The sequence below is a fragment of the Erythrolamprus reginae genome, chromosome 1 (genome assembly GCF_031021105.1).
Source record: "Erythrolamprus reginae isolate rEryReg1 chromosome 1, rEryReg1.hap1, whole genome shotgun sequence".
NCBI lineage: Eukaryota > Metazoa > Chordata > Lepidosauria > Squamata > Dipsadidae > Erythrolamprus > Erythrolamprus reginae.
In genome coordinates this window covers 72651539-72671783 of record NC_091950.1, presented here as the reverse complement: position 1 = coordinate 72671783, position 20245 = coordinate 72651539, and positions in this window count along the sequence as shown.

The window sequence follows — 20245 nt, the reverse complement described above, 5'->3', positions numbered from 1 at the left end:
TCACTTTTTCTAGAATATTTTTTTTTTAATTTGTGGTAACCAGAACTGGATGCAATATTCCAAATGTGGTCTCACCAAGGCAATATATAGCAGTACTAATACTTTTTGTCATCTTGATACTATTTCTCTGTTGATGCAGCATTGGATTTCATTGGGGGTGGGGGGTTGACAGCTAGAGCACTCTGCTAGTTCATACTTAAGTGGTTGTCCACTAGGATTCCTAGATCCCTCTCCTGATTAAATCTCACAGCAGTTTGAAAATCCTCTAGAGACTTACTGCAGAGCATCAGACTGTTGTGTGCGTGCATGGTTGCACAGGCACATATGCAATTATGAACAAATTTCTGGGCTGCTAATGTTCCAGAAGGTCTTGCACCAAATAAGTACACTCCCTGGGTCCCATAACACAATTTAAACAACAGATTTCTTCTCACTCCAGGTGAATGGAGAAAAACAGTTGGAAATAAGTAGTAAAAGATAGTATTACATAACCATGGTATGAAGAGCTTTAATGGTAAATTGCATCTGGAAACCAATTGATGACTACTTGCAGACTGCAAAGTAGTAGGATCACAGTGGCATACTTTGTGCCTCCAATGCTGCGCATGCCACTAACATTTTGGTTGTAGTGTTTAGGTGGTCTTCAAGGGAAGCCCTAGGTAAAGCACATGACAATAATACAGTTGTGAGATGACCAGGGCAAAAGTGACTATCCGAAAGACTTCTTGTCCAGGTGCTTTTAGGCTCTTTTGGACATAGCTGCCCCCTACTCTTTGAGCAGGAGCTCAGAGACTAAGAAGCCCTCCCAGGTACCAGTTTTGAACTAGGAAGAGCAACATCATTAAGAGCAAGCAATAAAATATCGCCAGAATTGGAGAGGCCAAATAAATGCAACCACTTGATCTTGTCAGGATTGAGCCTGAGATTCCAAACTGAGCCTTGTCCTGCTTCTTTCCATCCCCAAAAGCACAATACTTTAGGCACTGGGTTAGACTTTGACACTATCGGATACTCACGAGCCCAGGGTTGAGATGTACAGCTTGTTATCTTCTTGTAACTGTAGTTTTAAAATGTGCTTTTATTCTTTTGGCTCTGTAAATATCTGAAAAGTGCCTAGAGTCCATGATGATTGAAGCTATAGATAGTAAACTGTATAAATGAATACATAAATAAATAGAGAGAAATGGATAGAACCATTTTAAAATGTGTAAATGCTATAGAAAGGTAATAGGTGGCGTGTTGCGAGGAATGAATATTTTACAAACGGAACAAAAAGGACTGGGTGTAAAAGAGCGCTTCTAGCTACTTTGTTATAAGGAAGTGAGAGAAGGAAAAACATAAAAGGAAATTTAATGCATAGGAATGGATTACTTAGGAAGTGTATGTAATAAAACATAAAAAATAAGGTCGAAAACAAATGAGGGCTGAATGAATATGAACTGAGCACAAAAGGAAAAAAAACTGGGATGGCAAAAGTACAATGAAAAGTTTAATAATACTAACATAACGAACGAAAACCAATTTGCAAAACAAATTTCTGAAGGAACAGTGAATCAGCTGAAAGGGAAGCCGAAAACTGAGAAAGTCATGAATCTCCTCAAAAGGAGAAGTGAGAAATTTCAAAAACAAAAGACAATATATAGCAGGGGTCTCCAACAATAGCAATTTTAAGCTTGGCGGACTTCAACTCCCAGAATTCCCCAGCCAGCAAAGCTGCCAGTTGGTGTTCATGTATTCGTTCTGCCAGTCTTCTGCTTTCTGTTCCCTCAACCAGCATACTGTTCACAGAATCCTTTCTCTGATATGATTTTGAATTGTTATTCATGAGTTTGAGGAGAGCATCCATTGTATTTGTTATCCCAAAATACAATAAAACACAAAATCAACAGTAATTCCACTTGGGCAATATAAAACTCCGTTTTTAATTGATTTCATTATAATGGATTTTGAAATTCCCTTAAAGCTATACCTTACCTTGATGCAAAGGAGGGTTTGTATTGTGGCAATTGGGAAACTGAAGGAATTCTTTTACATCAGCCTTCCTTCGTATACTTTCCCTTTGATGTGTATCAATACATGTACAAAGAAACACGGAGAGGAATTTTTCCATTTATTTTATTATCAATAAATCAATTTATATTACAGTGGTACCTCGGTTTTAGAACGCTTCTCAGTTCGAACAAATTGGTATTCAACCAGAAAATTCAAGAAACTTTTGCCCTGAAATCCGAACAAATATTTGGAACTCGAACACTCGAGAGAGCTGAAGACAGAAGCCGGCAAACTACAGAGAGAGAGAGAGAGCTAGGGACAGTAGCGGGCGAGCGAGAGAGCTGAAGATAGAAGCCGGCAAGCTACAAAGAGAGAGAGAGAGCCAGGGACAGTAGCGGGCGAGCGAGAGAGCTGAAGACAGAAGCCGGCAAACTACAGAGAGAGAGAGAGAGCCAGGGACAGTAGCGGGCGAGCGAGAGAGCTGAAGATAGAAGCCGGCAAACTACAGAGAGAGAGAGAGAGCCAGGGACAGTAGCGGGCGAGCGAGAGAGCTGAAGACAGAAGCCGGCAAACTACAGAGAGAGAGAGAGAGCCAGGGACAGTAGCGGGCGAGCGAGAGAGCTGAAGATAGAAGCCAGCAAGCTACAAAGAGAGAGAGAGAGAGAGACACGGGGACAGAAGCAGGCAAGCTAGAGGGAGAGACAACTGAGGAGGGGAATTTATTTTAAATTGTTTCGGTTCTCAACCAAATCGGTTCTTGACCACACTTCCAGAACGAATTGTGGTCGAGAACCGAGGTACCACTGAATATTTCTTTTTTAATGAGGAGTTCGTATTTTGTTCCTCCAAAAGCCATGATAGTTCATTAGGTGATAACTGATTGGATGATGTATTTTGCACTTTTTTGTCAACTGGACTACACTCACACATGCACAATCATAATAGCCCTCAACTTATTTGATTTTTAACAGAGATGTATAAATAATGAAAATGATCATAATCCATGTACTGTATATGGGGAAAAAAAAAAACATTCACATGGATTACCAAACCAAATTCCACCAATTTACAGTTTGATTCCTTGTATGTAACAAAGACATTCTGAAAATTGTACATTTTCTTTAGCTTCAATTTCTCTTTTCAATTTTACAAGCTACAATGTTCCCCCCAGCATCTTTCTTAAGGTCATCAAAGTTAGTGAGCCTTTTCACCATATCAAGAGGATAACCCCTCGGAAAAATAGTCACTGGTTAATACTACAACGTAATAAATGTACCATCTGACTTCAATATAAAATTAGATTATGAATGTGAAATATCCTGTGGTGCAAATTAATAAGTAGCCATATATAGATAGATGAACAACAAAAACATGCATATGCTTTTTCCCTAATACTGTTATTAACATAGCAGAAACCTTTGATCTGGATTTTTACAAGTTGTCTTAAAAACTGGCTAGAGACAGTTTTTGTTTTTTTACTTTTGTCTGTAAATGAAATTATTATAATTGCAGCTGCAATGTACAAATAAAAGTAATTAATGCTTAATTTTTATGATGCTTCTACATGCATGAACATCATCCAAACCACACAGTTGTGGGGAGGAAATGGTTCTTACTTTTTATGATTTATACTTATTTTATCTATAAATGGAATAGCAGTTGGATTTTCATGCTAGCAGAGGAATATTACACATTATTTGTGTTCATACTGCTATTTGATTCGCATCACTGCTATTAGCATTTACTCTTTTAGATGTTGACGAATCATGCTTTAAATGTAGGCATAATATATTGGCAACTAGTGCTGTTATCAACTCAGCAGACATTAATTCATAGACAGCAAGAAGGCCATATTTAATTGCCTGTTTAATATCTTTATCAAGCCTTTAAACAGCACTAAAACATTTTTATGCAATCTATATTCAATTAAATAAAAATAATGGTGAAATCTTCTCACTGAAATATGGAACCACAGAAAACATGAATGTATTAGTTTATTTAGTGGGACAATTCGTAAAATTCTATGACTAGAGCTTTCACAATACAAGACTTTCACAAGTCTTGGCTTTTGAGAGATAGGCCAAAAGTTCTATCTCACATTCGGCTGTGGAAAAATGGCCACGGTAAATTATTTCATTTAGCTTTACAGTGATCCCTCGATTATCGCGAGGGTTCCGTTCCAAGACCCCTTGCGATAATCGATTTTTCGCGATATAGCGGTGCGGAAGTAAAAACACCATCTGCGCATGCGCGCCCTTTTTCCATGGCCGCGCATGCGCAGATGGTGGAGCGACGAAAGTTCGGAGGCTGGCAATGGTTGTTTTTCATGCCGGCCACCCCCCCCACAGCGCCTCCGGGCTTCTCGCCGCTACCCCCCACCCACCCGATTCGCCCCTCTCACCGGCTTTCTTGGGGCACAAGTCCTCCTTCAGCAGCGCTTGTGGCAACGGCTTCTCGGCTTTTAGAATGCCCGCCTCCTTCCTTCCATCCCTCCCTCCTTCCTTCCCTCCTTCCTTCCCTCCTTCCTTCCCTCCCTCCTTCCCTCCTTCCTTCCCTTCTCTCCTTCCCTCCCTCCCTCCTTCCCTCCCTCCTTCCCTCCTTCCTTCCTTCCCTTCTCTCCTTCCCTCCCTCCTTCCCTCCTTCCCTCCTTCCTTCCCTTCTCTCATTCCCTCCCTCCCTCCTTCCCTCCCTCCCTCCTTCCTTCCCTTCTCTCCTTCCCTCCTTCCTTCCCTTCTCTCCTTCCCTCCCTCCCTCCCTCCTTCCCTCCTTCCTTCCTTCCCTTCTCTCCTTCCCTCCCTCCTTCCCTCCTTCCCTCCTTCCTTCCCTTCTCTCATTCCCTCCCTCCTTCCCTCCCTCCTTCCTTCCCTTCTCTCCTTCTCTCCTTCCCTCCCTCCTCTCCTTCCCTCCCTCCCTCCTTCCCTCCCTCCCTCCCTCCTTCCCTCCCTCCCTCCTTCCCTTCTTTCCTTCCCTCCTTCCTTCCCTTCTCTCCTTCCCTCCTTCCTTCCCTTCTCTCCTTCCCTCCCTCCTTCCCTTCTCTCCTTCCCTCCTTCCTTCCTTTCGTAAAAAGCACTTAAACAATGACAGAATAAAAAACCCCAGCCCTCACCTGTGTTTGAATTTCATTCACTCAGTCATTCATTCATTCTTCTGTATGCCACTCAGTCCCAACACTTTCAACCCACAAATTACCATTTCCCATCCCCTTAATTACTGTACTGTACCTCTACCTGTACCTGTACTGTACACATTGAATAACACACTTAGTCGTCCTGATAGAAATAATAACAATATTTATTTACATTTTTACATTTTTGGGGGTGGGTTAGCATAACTAGGATAAATTAGGATCTTCTTCTATCACCATGTCTACAATGGACGCTGCAGGTGATGGTGTGACAGACCTCTTGGTTTTTGTGACAAACATAGTTATGGGCAGTTGTTGGCGCATTTTCTTTTTCTGGGCTAACATGGCTCCGTATGGTGCAAAGGTGTTGTCAAGGGAGGCCTTAAATTGTATAGAGCGAGTCATGTTGGGATCCCAAAGTTCCACCATGCATTGTACATTTGCAGCAGCTCTGTTCAGTTCTGCAAGCCGCTCAAGCGTTAGGCCAACATCTTCTTCTTCCTCAGCTTGTTCAGCTTCCGCTTCCTCCTCTTCTTCAATCGCTGACCTGGTCAGCTCCTCCAGATCTTTGTCTGTCAGCGGTAGGCCATGCTCATCAAGCAAACCATTGACTTCCTCTGGTGTCATGTCAATGAAGCCTTCTCCACCCAGTGCCTGTGCCAGCTTCACAGAGTTCTGGACTGCAGCATCTTGAATTTCTTCGGGAGCAAATCCCTTGTAATCATGCACCACTTCTGGCCACAATTTCCTCCAGCAGGCATTCATTGTCTGTGACTTCATATCCATTAAGGCATTCTGAATGTTCTTCAGACAAGATGCAATTGTGTACTGACGCCAGTAGGCCTTCAATGTGAAGTTTTCATCAGCATCCATTGCTTCCACAATGCTTCCAAGAGAATTGCGCATGTACAGTGCCTTAAATGCGCGGATAACACCTTGATCCATCGGCTGGATAAGCGATGTGGTGTTTGGTGGCAAGAATTCGACTTGCACCCCATCATGTTCATGTGCCAGGTCATCATGGCCTCCAGCATTGTCCATTAGGAGAAGCACTTTGAAATTGAGTCCTTTGGCAGCCAAATAAACCTGCACCTGTGGGATGAAGCACTGATGAAACCAGTCCCGCGTGAGGGGTTTTGTAATCCATGCTTTAGGATTATGCATCCAGTACACTGGCAATGCATTCTTATTTCTGTTCTTGAGGGCTCTTGGATTTCGTGACTTATAAATTAGCCCTGGCTTCATCAAAAAGTCTGCTGCATTCCCACACATGATCAAAGTCACTCTATCTTTCATGGCCTTAAAGCCAGGGGCTTTGGCTTCATCTTGCATCAAGAAAGTCCGTGAAGGCATTCTCTTCCAGAACAGGCCTGTTTCGTCCATGTTGAACACCTGTTCTGGAAGGTAGCCCCCTTCTGCAATTAGGTCTTTAAACGTGCGCTGGACGAAGTTTTCGGCTGCACCTGTATCTGCTGAGGCAGCTTCTCCATGCAATGACACACTCTTCAGGCCATAGCACCATTGAAATTTCTCAAACCACCCTTTGCTTGCTGTGAATGTGGCTGGGGCTGAAGAAGCAGAAGATGTTGATGGCTGGGGGTCTTCAGAGTCACCAGCACCTTCATCTACAGAGAATGACAGGAAAGGGAGAGAGAAGTGACTTGAATGAAAGCATACAGTTCTTCCTTCCTTCCCTCCTTCCCTCCCTCCCTCCTTCCTTCCCTCCTTCCTTCCCTTCTCTCCTTCCCTTCTCTCCTTCCCTCCTTCCTTCCCTCCTTCCTTCCCTCCCTCCTTCCCTCCCTCCTTCCTTCCCTCCTTCCTTCCTTCCTTCCCTCCTTCCTTCCTTCCTCCTTCCTTCCTTCCCTCCTTCCCTCCCTCCTTCCTTCCTTCCCTCCCTCCCTCCTTCCTTCCTTCCCTCCTTCCTTCCCTCCTTCCCTCCCTCCTTCCTTCCCTCCTTCCTTAAAAAGCACTTAAATAATGACAGAATAAAAAACCCCAGCCCTCACCTGGGTTTCCCTCATCTGCATCGCCTCCTTCTGTGTCTGCAAGATGGTTGTACAGTTGCTGCGCCTTGGTTCGTATAGTGTTCGTATCCAAAGCAATGCTCTTTTTGCTGCAGTCTTGTACCCACACGGACAAAGCAGCTTCCATCTTCATAAGGCATTTGTTTCTAGGCGTCACCATTCTTTTTGCAGCCTTGTTGAACATTATCTGAGAAGTTTGCCTTATCTTCTTTTCGTCTTTCCGAATGTATCGCACAGTCGATTCGTTGATCCCATAATGCCGACCAACATCTACATTAGAACGTCCCGCTTTCAGCATGTCCAAAAGTTCAATTTTCTCCTTAATTGTCAGCATCTTCCTGCTCTTTTTAGCGTCGCCGCCTCCACTCCGCGTGCAACGTTTAGGAGCCATCTTCCAAGAAGTCTTAACAAGTTCCAACAGTTCCAAAAGTTTCAAAGCACGCTGAGCAAACAACACTGATTGGCCGAGATTTCGGCCAACCAGCAATGGCAGACGTCAGTTTGGTGATGACGTGTGACGTCATCGGGCAGGAAAAACCGTGCACGTATTTTTAATTTATTATTTTTTGAAAAATCGCGATATAGCGTTTCGCGAAGATCGAGATCGCGAAGATCGAGGGATCACTGTAATATGTTTTAATTAATGTGTTGGTGCCCCAGATACTCATACTCTCCACTTAATCACGTCTAAAAATAAGGTGATTTTTAAAAAGACAACTAAACAATTAAGTATGGTAGTACATTTGTGGTAACATTCTGCAGCACTAAATTTGCAAATGATATTCAAAGGAGAGTTACAAGGATGTTGAGTGGTCTGGAAACCATGTCCCATGACGAACGGTTAAAGGATCTAGGGATGTTTAGTCTGCAAAGGAGAAGACTGAGAGGAGACTTGATAACGGTCTATAAATATCTGAAGGTCTGTCACAGAGCAGAGGGATCAGCATTGTTCTCATTAGCACATGGAAGGACAAGAAACAATGGAGAGAAACTGCAAGGGAGTAGATTTAGATTAGATATCAGAAAAAACTTTCAAACAGTAAGGGTGATAAACCAGTGGAGCAGTTTGCCACAGGAGGTGGTGGGCTCGCCTTCACTGGAAGTTTTCAAACAGAGACTGGACAGTCATCTTTCTGGGATGGTTTAATGAATCCTGCATTGAGCAGGGGTTGGACTCAATGACCCTGGAGGTCCCTTCCAACTCTATGATTCTACTAGATGGATAGCCTAGAGAAAAGGAGGGCCAGAGCGGATATGATAGCAGTCTACAAGCATACGAGGGGATGTCACAGAGAGGAGGGGATCACTTTATTCTTCAGGGCACCAGAGGGCCAGACGAGGAACAACGGCTGGAAGCTGACCAAGGAGAGATTCAACATGGAGATAAGGAGGAACTTCCTGATGGTCAGAGCGATCAATCAATGGAACAACCTACCAGCGGACATTGTGAACTCCAACACTCTGGACATTTTTAAGAGAAGATTGAACTGCCACTTGACTGGTGTACTATAGGGTTCCTGCTTGGGCAGGGGGTTGAACTCGATGGCCTTCATGGTCCCTTTCAACTCTAACAATAGATAGATAGATAGATAGATAGATAGATAGATAGATAGATAGATAGATAGATAGATAGATAGATAGATAGATAGATATCATATAGATTGGAGCACTCTGATGTCTAATAAGGAGCATGCTAGTTGTAAATTCTAGGGGGTCAAGATCATACATGGAGGACATCTAGGTTGGAAAAAGTATTCCATACATCTAATTTATAACAGGTAAAACTATAAGTGACCAGGCTTGGCTTCAGGATATAGTATAGTATAGTGTCCTCCTTTGATATCTTCCTGGTGGGGAAGTTTCTCCTTCAAAAGATCATGTCTACAAGTCCGCCGAGTGCTCCAGAATAATGCTATGTTATAGGAATCTGAAACATTCCATGGCCATTGAAAGCATTCTTGCTATCTGTCACTGTCATCAGAGATGATATGAGGTTTAATAGTGAATTGGTGGCGGTAGACTCAAACCTGAGTTGTTGGTTGGAAGTGTGCGACAAGCTTGGTTTGTGAGGTGGACCAAGTGACGGTTTCTAAAGTGTCTGGGTCGACCAGAGTGGAGGCTAAGCTATAAATCATCGGTCCGCAATAACTTAAAAATATAGCTCGCTTTCTGTCGTCATCAGCGTCCTGCAGATTACTCGCTTGCAAGAAAATGTGAAATTTGGACATGTAAGATGTCCATGATTCTGTGTCTGGATTGAAGAAAGGCGGTGGTGGAACCATGACCGAGCTCACGGTTGTTTAGCGGGAGCTCGACCTCGTCGCCACTGTTAAATCACTGCACCGGAGACTGTTGCTGTTTAAGGCATATTTATTTCCAAAGACATAACAACCAACTGATCCTCTCAACAGTAACTCCCAACAAGGGCAATGGCTAATCCATTGCCCTATTTATACTTTTCTTACACGCAGGAATTTCTTACTGACAACCGTTTATTTTTGGCGGCAATCAGAACTAGCCGCATCTTAACCAATCAGCAATTTTCTCATATTTCTTTTAAACGAACACAACAGAAAGCACATCATATCTTGGCACATCTTTGAAGATGGATAAAGTAGGCTTTGAAGGCAGTTGGAGGGGTCAATCTTTCTGTATTTGGTGACTAAAGAAAGGTGAGTTCATATTGCCTTATATTGTGCAGCCCTTGGTCCAAGTGCTATAGCATTTTTATACAAACAACTATGTAATGTTTGGAGAGAGCATCAAAATTTCACATTGCTGCCTGACCATCATCACCTCACCCAGGACATTCAAGTTGGCACATCTGCATTTCCTGTTTACTTTCCTGCAGAGACTGCCCAAATTTCAATCGGAAAGGCATGACCACCCTTTGCCTCTCTACCCATCCTTTATTGCTACATATCTATTATAATATTTTCCAACCCTTGCTGGCACAAGCAGTATCATGTGGTCAGCCTGCTGTGCTTCATTTCATTATAGACAAAGAGAAAAACTTTCTGAGAATGCTTTCTATCCATTCTAAAGCAATACTGAATTGTTTTTATACGTTGTATTTTCCTAATTTACCCCTTTGCTTTAGTAGCTTATATGCGCAGATCCAATTTCAATTTAAACCATTTCAATTTCAACAGTGTTTTCTTTTACAGCTACAAGTATAGCTTTCAAATAAAATGTTAAGAATCATGATTACAGTTTTTACCAAAATTAAGAATGTGTGCTTTAATTCTGTGTGTAAATCAAAAGATACCATCTTGTGCTCTTGTACAAAGAACTCTGGATTACCTCTTTCTTTGCTGGAGAGGAAAATGAACTGCTCTACTGTTTTTTCCTAAAATAATCAAGAAATTATTCCTTATTTGATTCCCTTGACAACAGTTTATTCTTTCAATATTCTCCAGCCTGTAAGGGCAAGAAAGGAGCTATAACTTCAAGAATCTAGGAAGGAATTCCATGCACCCAGATTTCTAGGTGCAGCTAGAAAGCATTAGTGTTTTGACTTTAATTTTGAATGGATCCCACCCTTGCCCAAATCCTTTCAGAGCTCTTTTGGATAGTCTGCCTATTGTTCCATTTTTACTTGCTCTTTGAATCCTACTCCTTTTGCTCTAAGACAAAAGCCATCCATGTTTTCTTTGCTGCTGTGTATTTCTAATTTTAAAAATTATTATTTTAAACAGAAATTTGGTGCCATTTGGGATATTTGTGGATTTTAATCTGGTAACATGCCTCAGAAGGCCTAGGACTTTAAAGACTGAATACCACTGGCTCAGTGATGAAATCCATTTTTTTTTACTATCGGTTTTGTGGGCATGGCTTGGTGGGCATGGCAGAGGAAGGATACTGCAAAATCTCCATTCCCACCCCACCTTGAGGCCGGCCGGAGGTAGTGTTTGCTGGTTCTCCGAACTACTCAAAATTTCTGCTACTGGTTCTCCAGAACCTGTCAGAACCTTCTGGATTTAACCCCTACACTGGCCACCAGATCAGAGCTATGCCCAGGGGAGATGTTAAACAGTCAAGAAAGTAGCTGTGGCTGCGTGATTGTATCCCTATTGCATTTTTATATGCATTACATGCATGTAACCTGCATGAGGAAATATAGACTGGATGCAGTGTGGACAACCAGGAGCTGGAAAAAAAAAATACTAATAATTTATTAGATTTGTATGCCGCCCCTCTCTGAAGACTCGGGGCGGCTCACAACAATAATAAGAAAACAATATAACAGTGAAACAAATATAATATTAAAAATAAAACATATATAAAACCCCATCATTTAAAACCATACAACATATACATACCAAACATAAAATATAAAAGCCTGGGAGAGGTGTCTCAGTTCCTCCATGCCTGGCGATATAGGTGGGTCTTGAGTAATTTTCAAAAGACAAGGAGGGTGGGGGCCGTTCTAATCTCCGGGGGAGTTGATTCCAGAGGGCCGGGGCTGCCACAGAGAAGGCTCGTCCCCTGGGGCCCGCCAAATGACATTGTTTAGTCAATGGGACCCGGAGAAAGCCAACTCTGTGGGACCTTATCGGCCGCTAGGATTCGTGCGGTAGAAAGCGGTTCCGGAGGTATTCTGGTCCAATGGCATGTAAGGCTTTAAAGGTCATTACCAACACTTTGAATTGTGACCAGAAACTGATCAGCAGCCAATGCAGGCCACGGAGTGTTGTAGAAACATGGGCAAATCTGGGAAGCCCCATGATAGTTCTCGCGGCCGCATTCTGCACGATCTGAAGTTTCCAAACACTTTTCAAAGGTAGCCCCATGTAGAAAGCATTGCAGTAATCGAACCTCGAGGTGATGAGGGCATGAGCGACTGTGAGCAATGACTCCCTGTCCAAGTAGGGCCGCAACTGGTGCACCAGGCAAACCTGGGCAAACGCCCTCCTCACCACAGCTGAAAGATGGTGTTCCAATGTTAGCTGTGGATCAAGGAGGATGCCCAAGTTGCGAACCCTCTCTGAGGGGATCAATAATTCCCCCCCAGCTAATGGACGGACAGATGGAATTGTCCTTGGGAGGCAAAACCCACAGCCACTCCATCTTGTCAGGGTTGAGTTTGAGCTTGTTGACACCGATCCTGACCCCAACAGCCTCCAGGCACTGGCACATCACTTCCACTGCTTCATTGACTGGACATGGGGTAGAGATGTATAACTGGGTATCATCGGCATACTGATGATACCTCACCCCATGCCCTTGGATGATCTCACCCAGTGGTTTCATGTAGATATTAAACAGCAGGGGGGAGAGGACCGACCCCTAAGGCACCCCACAATGGAGAGACATAGAGGTCGACCTCTGACCCGCCACTAACACCGACTGCGACCGACCGGAGAGGTAGGAGGAGAACCATGGAGAACAGTGCCTCCCACTCCCAACCCCTCCAGCCGGCGCAGAAGGATACCATGGCCGATGGTATCGAAAGCCGCTGAGAGATCAAGAAGCACCAGGACAGAGGACAAGCCCCTGTCCCAGGCCCACCAGAGATCATCCATCAACGCGACCAAAGCAGTTTCTGTGCTGTAACCAGGCCTGAATCCAGACTGCTGAGGGCCTAGATAATCAGCTTCTTCCAAGGACTGCTGGAGTTGGAGTGCCACCACCTTCTCAACAACCTTCCCCATAAAGGGAAGGTTGGAGACTGGGTGGTAGTTATTAAGCACGGCTGGGTCCAGGGAAGGGTTCTTGAGAAGGGGGCGCACAAGTGCCTCCTTATAAGAAGCCGGAAAGGACCCCCTCCCCAAGGAGGCATTGACAATCTCCTGGACCCAGCTCCATGTCACCTCTCAGCTGCCCAAAACCAACCAAGAGGGACACGGATCCAGTAAACAGGTGGCGGAACTCACAGCTCCAATGGCCTTGTCCACTTCATCAGGTGTCACCATCAAACTCCTCCAAGACAGATGGACAAGGACAAGCCCCAGTCACCTTGACTGACTCGTTGCCAGCCAAGACTGCTATGCAATTGGAGTTGAGGTCCACACAGATCCAAGCAACTTTATCAGTGAAAAACGAGTTAAATTCCTCGGCACTGCCCTGCAAGGGCTCCCCAACTCCCCCCTGATTTAGAAGTGCTTCTAAATCAAGTGCTTCTAAATCCCTTCAAGCGCTTCTCAATGTCTTTGGAACATGCTCACATGGGAACATCAACAGAGCACCTAGTGCGCCGCCAATCAACCCCTGAGCAGCAGGAGCACCTGACGAAAAAGAGGGCTGGGACGGCGGATCCACTGCTTCGGCTTCTATGGGAAGTCTCTCTCTCTCCCTGAGAGGGGGCGTGGCGTTAGCTGCTCAGGCAAGGTGAGGAGCAGCGGCAGTGGCGCCTCTTTAGCAGTGTCGACATCCCTTGCGCACATCCAAGCCCCCCAGGGTTGAAGCTGAGCTGCTTGCCGGCTGATCCTTTCAAGCCACCCGATCGCCTGGCAAGCAGTTCCAACGTAATCTCCAGCTAGTGTTCAAGCTGCCGGCTAGTATGTCAAAAAAGGGGGACTTTTTAAAAACCCAGTGGGACACCGGGCAAATGGGCAAATGGGACATCTGGTCATCTTAATATTATATTAAAAACAAAGTTGTGAAGGAAAGCCCCTCATCTGCTATCCCTAAAAGTGCCTGTAATTTATAAGTCCAAACTAGCATAATGGTTTCAATTTAAGGAAAACAGATACAAAGCATTAGAGGCATGGGATGTTCTATATTATGCCAGCATGGGGTGGGAGACAATAATATTTCAAGCCAGATCATAAAATGATCGCAACAGCTTCTGTAGAAAACTAAGAACATATGTACCATCTATGGCTAGCAATGGTTCACAATTGCCTTGCAATGCAATGAATAGAATAGAATAGAATAGAATAGAATTTTATTGGCCAAGTGTGATTGGACACACAAGGAATTTGTCTTGGTGCATATGCTCTCAGCGTACATAAAATAAAATATATATTTGTCAAGAATCATATGGTACAACACTTAATGATTGTCATAGGGGTCAAATAAGCAATGAAGAAGCAATATTAATAAAAATCCTACGATATAAGCAACAAGTTACAGTCATACAGTCACCATGGGAGGAAATGGGTGATAGGAATGATGAGAAAAACTAGTAGAATAGAAGTGCAGATTTAGTAGAAAGTCTGACAGTGTTGAGGGAATTATTTGTTTAGTAGAGTGATGGCGTTCGGGAAAAAAACTGTTCTTGTGTCTAGTTGTCTTGGTGTGCAGTGCTTTGTATCGACATTTTAAGCGTAGGAGTTGAAACAGTTTGTGTCCAGGATGTGAGGGGTCAGTAAATATTTTCCCCGCCCTCTTTTTGACTCGTGCAGAATACAGGTCCTCAATGGAAGGCAGGTTGGCAGCAATTGTTTTTTCTGCAGTTCTGATTATCCTCTGAAGTCTGTGTCATTCCTGTTGGGTTGCAGCACCAAACCAGACAGTTATAGAGGTGTCTTGTAATAATGGCTTGTAATAATCAGATTTCTGGGGAGGGGGGAGGAATTATGGAAGCTTCTTAAACTGAGCCTTCAGGTGGATCATCCCTTTTCCTGCAGAGATGTGAAATAGCATTGTCCCTTTCATGGTTACCTCTATAACAGCCTTCCCGAGCTTCTGCATTTTGTGGTTGTTAAATCTGTGCAGGAATGAGACAGCATAGTCTGTGAACCATTAACGATTTATTGGAACAAGTTATAGGCAACTGAAACTAGTAATACAACAACAACGTGGCTGTGCCTGGCAGCTATTTATATCCTTGCTGCCACGCTGAGTCAACCAATCCTGTTTCAGTATTTTCCCGCCCAAGGAATAGGGGCGGGTTTCTTTATTAAACTGACCTATAGACACAACAGTGGTGCTATCAAAATGAGTTGGATTTCAACTCCCTTAATCCCCAGCTAACACAATTCTTCCGTCTTTAAGGGTTATGATTGGTAAAAGCCAACATTTGAAATACACTGACTTGGAACAAGTAGTTCTGCAGGTTGTTATAAATGTCTGTTTATCTTGGAAATAAATTATTTGTTGCTGTGACACAGCAGGCTTATTTATGCAGTAGGCAAAAACAGCTAGGCATAATTACGATCAAATCATGGATGAAAAGAGAGATCTGGCATTTGTCACTGAGATTTGGCTGGATGAAGAGGAAACAAGAGAAAACAATTTCACTCACAAACATCAGTCAGGTTTCAAGTTTTGTATCTGTCCCAATCTTGGAGCAAATGAGCTAGTGGGGCTATGTTTTACTGGAAGACTCTAGTTTTTGTGAAGACTACTGTTCTGCAAGTAATCAAAAGTGAAGCCTTGCTTGTGAAATTTGGCGGACAGGACAACCACTTGACTCTATGGTTTCTTCCCTGAACTTCCAAAACTTTACCTTAAACTGTCTACTGTTGATTTAACCCCATTCCTAAGAGGTCCTTAAGGGGTGTGCATAAGCACACTAGCATGCCTACCGTCCCTGTCCTAATGTTAATTTTAATTTAACTTATTAGATTTCTATGCTGCCCCTCTCCAAAGATTCATCGCAGCTCACAACAACAATAAATACAGTAAACAATAATACAAATCCAATTAATAAAAGTAGAATTAAAACCCGCTATTATTAAAAACAAGCAATGCGACACAGTCATACCATTCTCAAGCGCTATAGTCAGAAGAGAGGGGGGAGTTAATCCCCCCATGCTTGGCGGCATAGGTGAGTCTTTAACATCTTGCGGAAGACGGGGAGGGTGGGGGCAATTCGAATCTCTGGGCAATTCAAATGTTCCCTTTTGTCCATATCCATCGCATTCATAGTTATGTTTATACTTATATCTGTTATAAGGTGCATACTTGATGGAATAAATAAATAAATAAAATTTATCACATGAAGGTCTCTGTGATCTTGATTCTGTCATTTGTGGACTGGATCCATGACTTACCTAGATAATGAAAGTGGCCTGGAAGGAGACTGCTGGAACCCGGTTGCAATCTAACTTATCTCACTGCCAGTTCGTTTCCACCCGTGCCATGTGGCCGCAACTCGTGAGCCTGTAGCAGTGAAGGGCTACCAAAGTTTTTACTACCACACTGTGGGTGTGGCTTATGCAGGACGCCCTGCATTTTTTTTCAACATCGTTCAATGCAAATTAGGTGCTCTGGGATGGAGCTCCATTTTCGCTATCCCACTGTGTCGTCCCCCCCCCAATCCGGGCAGTAGCCCAACCCTGGCCTGTGGACACTTTGCAAATGTGGATGTGCAGTGCTGGGGGAAAAAATCCCCCTCCCCAAAAGCCAAAAACATGTGCAGCGCCGCAAATTCAGCTTCAGCTTAGGCTCAGAAGAATTTTTTTTAAATCCCCAAAAAGATGGCAGCCTCCACAGACCAGCACCGACTGAACCGGTTCCGTGATGTCATCATGATGTCATGATGACTTCACCCATGGGTTGCTACTAGTTCGGACAAATAGGTCCAAACCAGGAAGAAACCACTTCTGCTGCAATCAACATCTTTTTGTAAGATTATACCAAAGACTCTTACAGAGATACTGATTGAGACACATGAGAGACTAGATCTACAGCCAACAAAAATGGATTAATGTCCTAACTGTAATCTTTCCTTTCAGAGGAAAAGTGCTGAGGCTGCAATTTCGGCAGGTTCTAGAGAATATGAATTATCTTGAACCATAGACATCTGTGTATGAAACAGAAACCACATTTTAATTTTTTATTTAAAAAATGTCTTATAGAAGGGCAAAAAAAATTAATTTATTATAGTGACTTTGCATTGTTTGTGCCCATGAGGCTTGAATTGAGTTCCTGCAATGCAACCATTTTTGTCCTTTTAGATTTCAGAGATTGTTAGTTTAAATAAATATTATGCTGTTTTTTTAATTGTATTTTACATGAAAGCTCTTTAAACTGCCTGGAGTCTGGTAAGGCTTCAGGCAGTAGACAAATCTCAAAGTTACAGTACATGTCCTAAAATCAATGAACTCCTAGACACTCCTGAGAACAGATTTCCAAGATCCTAAAAGAGTCCTGGGATTATTCTAAGCTTTACACACTGCTCAAAAAAATAAAGGGAACACTTAAACAACACAATATAACTCCAAGTAAATCAAACTTCTGTGAAATCAAATTGTCCACTTAGAAAGCAACACTGATTGACAATCAATTTTACATGCTGTTGTGCACAACTGTGTACAGAACAAAGTATTCAATGAGAATATTTCATTCATTCAGATCTAAGATGTGTTATTTGAGTGTTCCCTTTATTTTTGGGGGCAGTATACTAAGAACAACTAGAGTTTCCCACTGTCATTAAAGAGCCAGGCATTTACAACACATCTGAAAAGCAATGAACAATATAATATTTGTTGTTGTATTAAATGTCCCAAACATTCTAGAAATAAATTAGGTTAATCTTCTATTTAAATGCTGATTAGCTACTGAGGGTGTAACCCTTGTTGCTGTTGCACAATATGATAATTTTAAAAACAGATTTGCCAGAGAAAACAAAATCTGGATACATTATATGCATAAAACAAGAATCTCTCAAGAAGCACGTACATTTTTCCAGTGACAAAATAATTTATCAGCTTGGTTTACTTTAATCTGTCATAGCTTCAAATGACTTTCATTTGAAGTTTACATTCTCCAACTTGAAGCCTTCCAATTCTGTTGACCAGAATTTCCATCATCACAGTGATTGGATCTGTTGACAAGCGATGAGAGTAGATCCAGTCTGTCATGACTGTGGGTACTAGATTGGGGAATGCCACCTCAATCCAGGAAAAAGAAATCATACTATTCAGATTTTCTTTTCATTGCAACAGCTCCTCAGCCAAGGTTGCTGTTAAACAATTGCATTTTATTCCTTTCATTTGGCTTCAAGGGTTTTTGCTTGGTGAAAGGTTGCTCTTTGGAGGTCAAAGTGATTAACTTTGTCAAGGGTGTCTTTCCCAGAATGAAAGCAAAGCAGTTACACGTTAACAGGTTTTAACAGAAGGTGATAGGTCTGCCTGACATTTTGTGACCTTTGCTATGTAATATGGATTCCGAATAGCACAGACCTAATTAGGCAGAATAAGTAGAAAATGGACACTGGGTTTGCTGGCACAGCAGACTGTTGCTAGAGTTTAAAACAGGTTAGTTACAAGCAATTTCCCCATTTTCAAGTACTTTCATTCCATTCCAGTACTTCGTTTCTGAGAAATAAAATCAGTCCTATAAATGTTTGGAAGTATATTTTTCCAGTCTTCTTTTTGCTTCTTCCATTTCAACTTATTTCTCATTTTAGCTTCTCAAAATGCATCATGTGATGTTTCTCTTTTCCACAATCAGATATCTTTCCTGAACTATTAATGTCTTGTTTTTGTTAAAAGGAGATTCCTTCTTACTGGACAAAAAAGGGGCACAAAAGTTCACGGTGACTCCCAATTTCTCAAGAAAACTCCTGGACATGATTCAACCTTGGCTGTGAGCCCAAACAACAGAACAGGAGCCAAATGAATCAACACCGCCAGGATCTCTAAAGCAAAGTTATTGTGATTTGTGTAACTTAATAACAACTATGGAAAATCCACTGCAGCCTTTCTGTTTCCTTTTAAAGTTCATTGTTAGTCATGGAAAATGTTGTAATTCCTACTCAACTTATGAAAGTATACAGATGTGGGTAGAGGGGTTTGATTTGCTATTTAAATAATAAATATAATGGTTAATGTCCCTTTTATTTTTATTTCATAGTATTGTGTTTGAAACTGAAGCATTTTGAGGACAAAATCTTTCATACTCACTCAGAATTGAGTAATGGCTGCATTGACATGGATACCCTCTTACAATATTATCTGGGATTCATTTGGACCTTTAGATTGCAATGAAGTATTTTGTGAGATGAGCCTTGCCCTTCCTGGTTCATTCCAATTGTGAAAGAAGAGATGTACCAGGTAGAAGATTCAGCCCTGTGCTTGAAATTTGTAAGACCCTAGTTGGGAAGAAGCAAGCTAGATACTTAATCACAGCAAAGTAGAAGACCAATTTAGAGTGTATGGTCCTTTAAAAGCACTGGTCTAAAATCTTGAGATCCTCCTAGACGCATGAACCTGCTAAGGAAGCAAGTGGAAGCCATAATTGAGAGAGCTATTCTCAGCAATTTTAGCTGTACCTGGAACAGACTGAGTTAGCCATAATCATTCAAAAGCTGTTGCAATTGGACTACTGCACTTGACTCTGTATGGACTGCCTTTAAATGCCATAGAAACTACAGTTAATGCAAAATACAATTGCCTACTTGACCATGGACAGGAGCAGGTAGAGTCACATATGTATTTTTATTATGGCCTCCACCTTCTGGAATATTCTGTTCTCCTTCCATCCCACTTTAAAATATCTCCCTTCCTGGTAATATTTAGGATGACAGTTAAAACAATGTCATTCCACAGAAAGACATTGAGGATTGATCATCAGTGTTAAATCTAAATTAAATTTTTAGTTTTTGGTGAAGTTTTGTGAGAGGCTTATGATACTGCTATCCGATCTGCCAAGTTGATAATTATTGCCTATTATTCTATTATGATTTTACTGTGTTAGTTGTAAGCTGTTTATACTCTATGATTAAAATGGCATACACTTTTGGTAATTAAAAAAACCTTACTCATAATAGGTAATAATGATAATGATAATGATAATGATAATGATAATAGTAATAGTAATAATAATAATAACATATTAGATTTGTATGCCACCCCTCTCCGTGGACTTGGAGCGGAGATAATAGATAATAGATAATAGATAATAGATAATAGATAATAGATAATAGATAATAGATAATAGATAATAGATAATAGATAATAGATAATAGATAATAGATAATAGATAATAGATAATAGATAATAGATAATAGATAATAGATAATAGATAATAGATAATAGATAATAGATAATAGATAATAGATAATAGATAATAGATAATAGATAATAGATAATAGATAATAGATAATAGATAATAGATAATAAATACTTTATTGTCATTGTATACACATACACAGTATATCCATGCAACGAAATTCGTATGACGTCAAAGACCAATCTCAACATACATAACA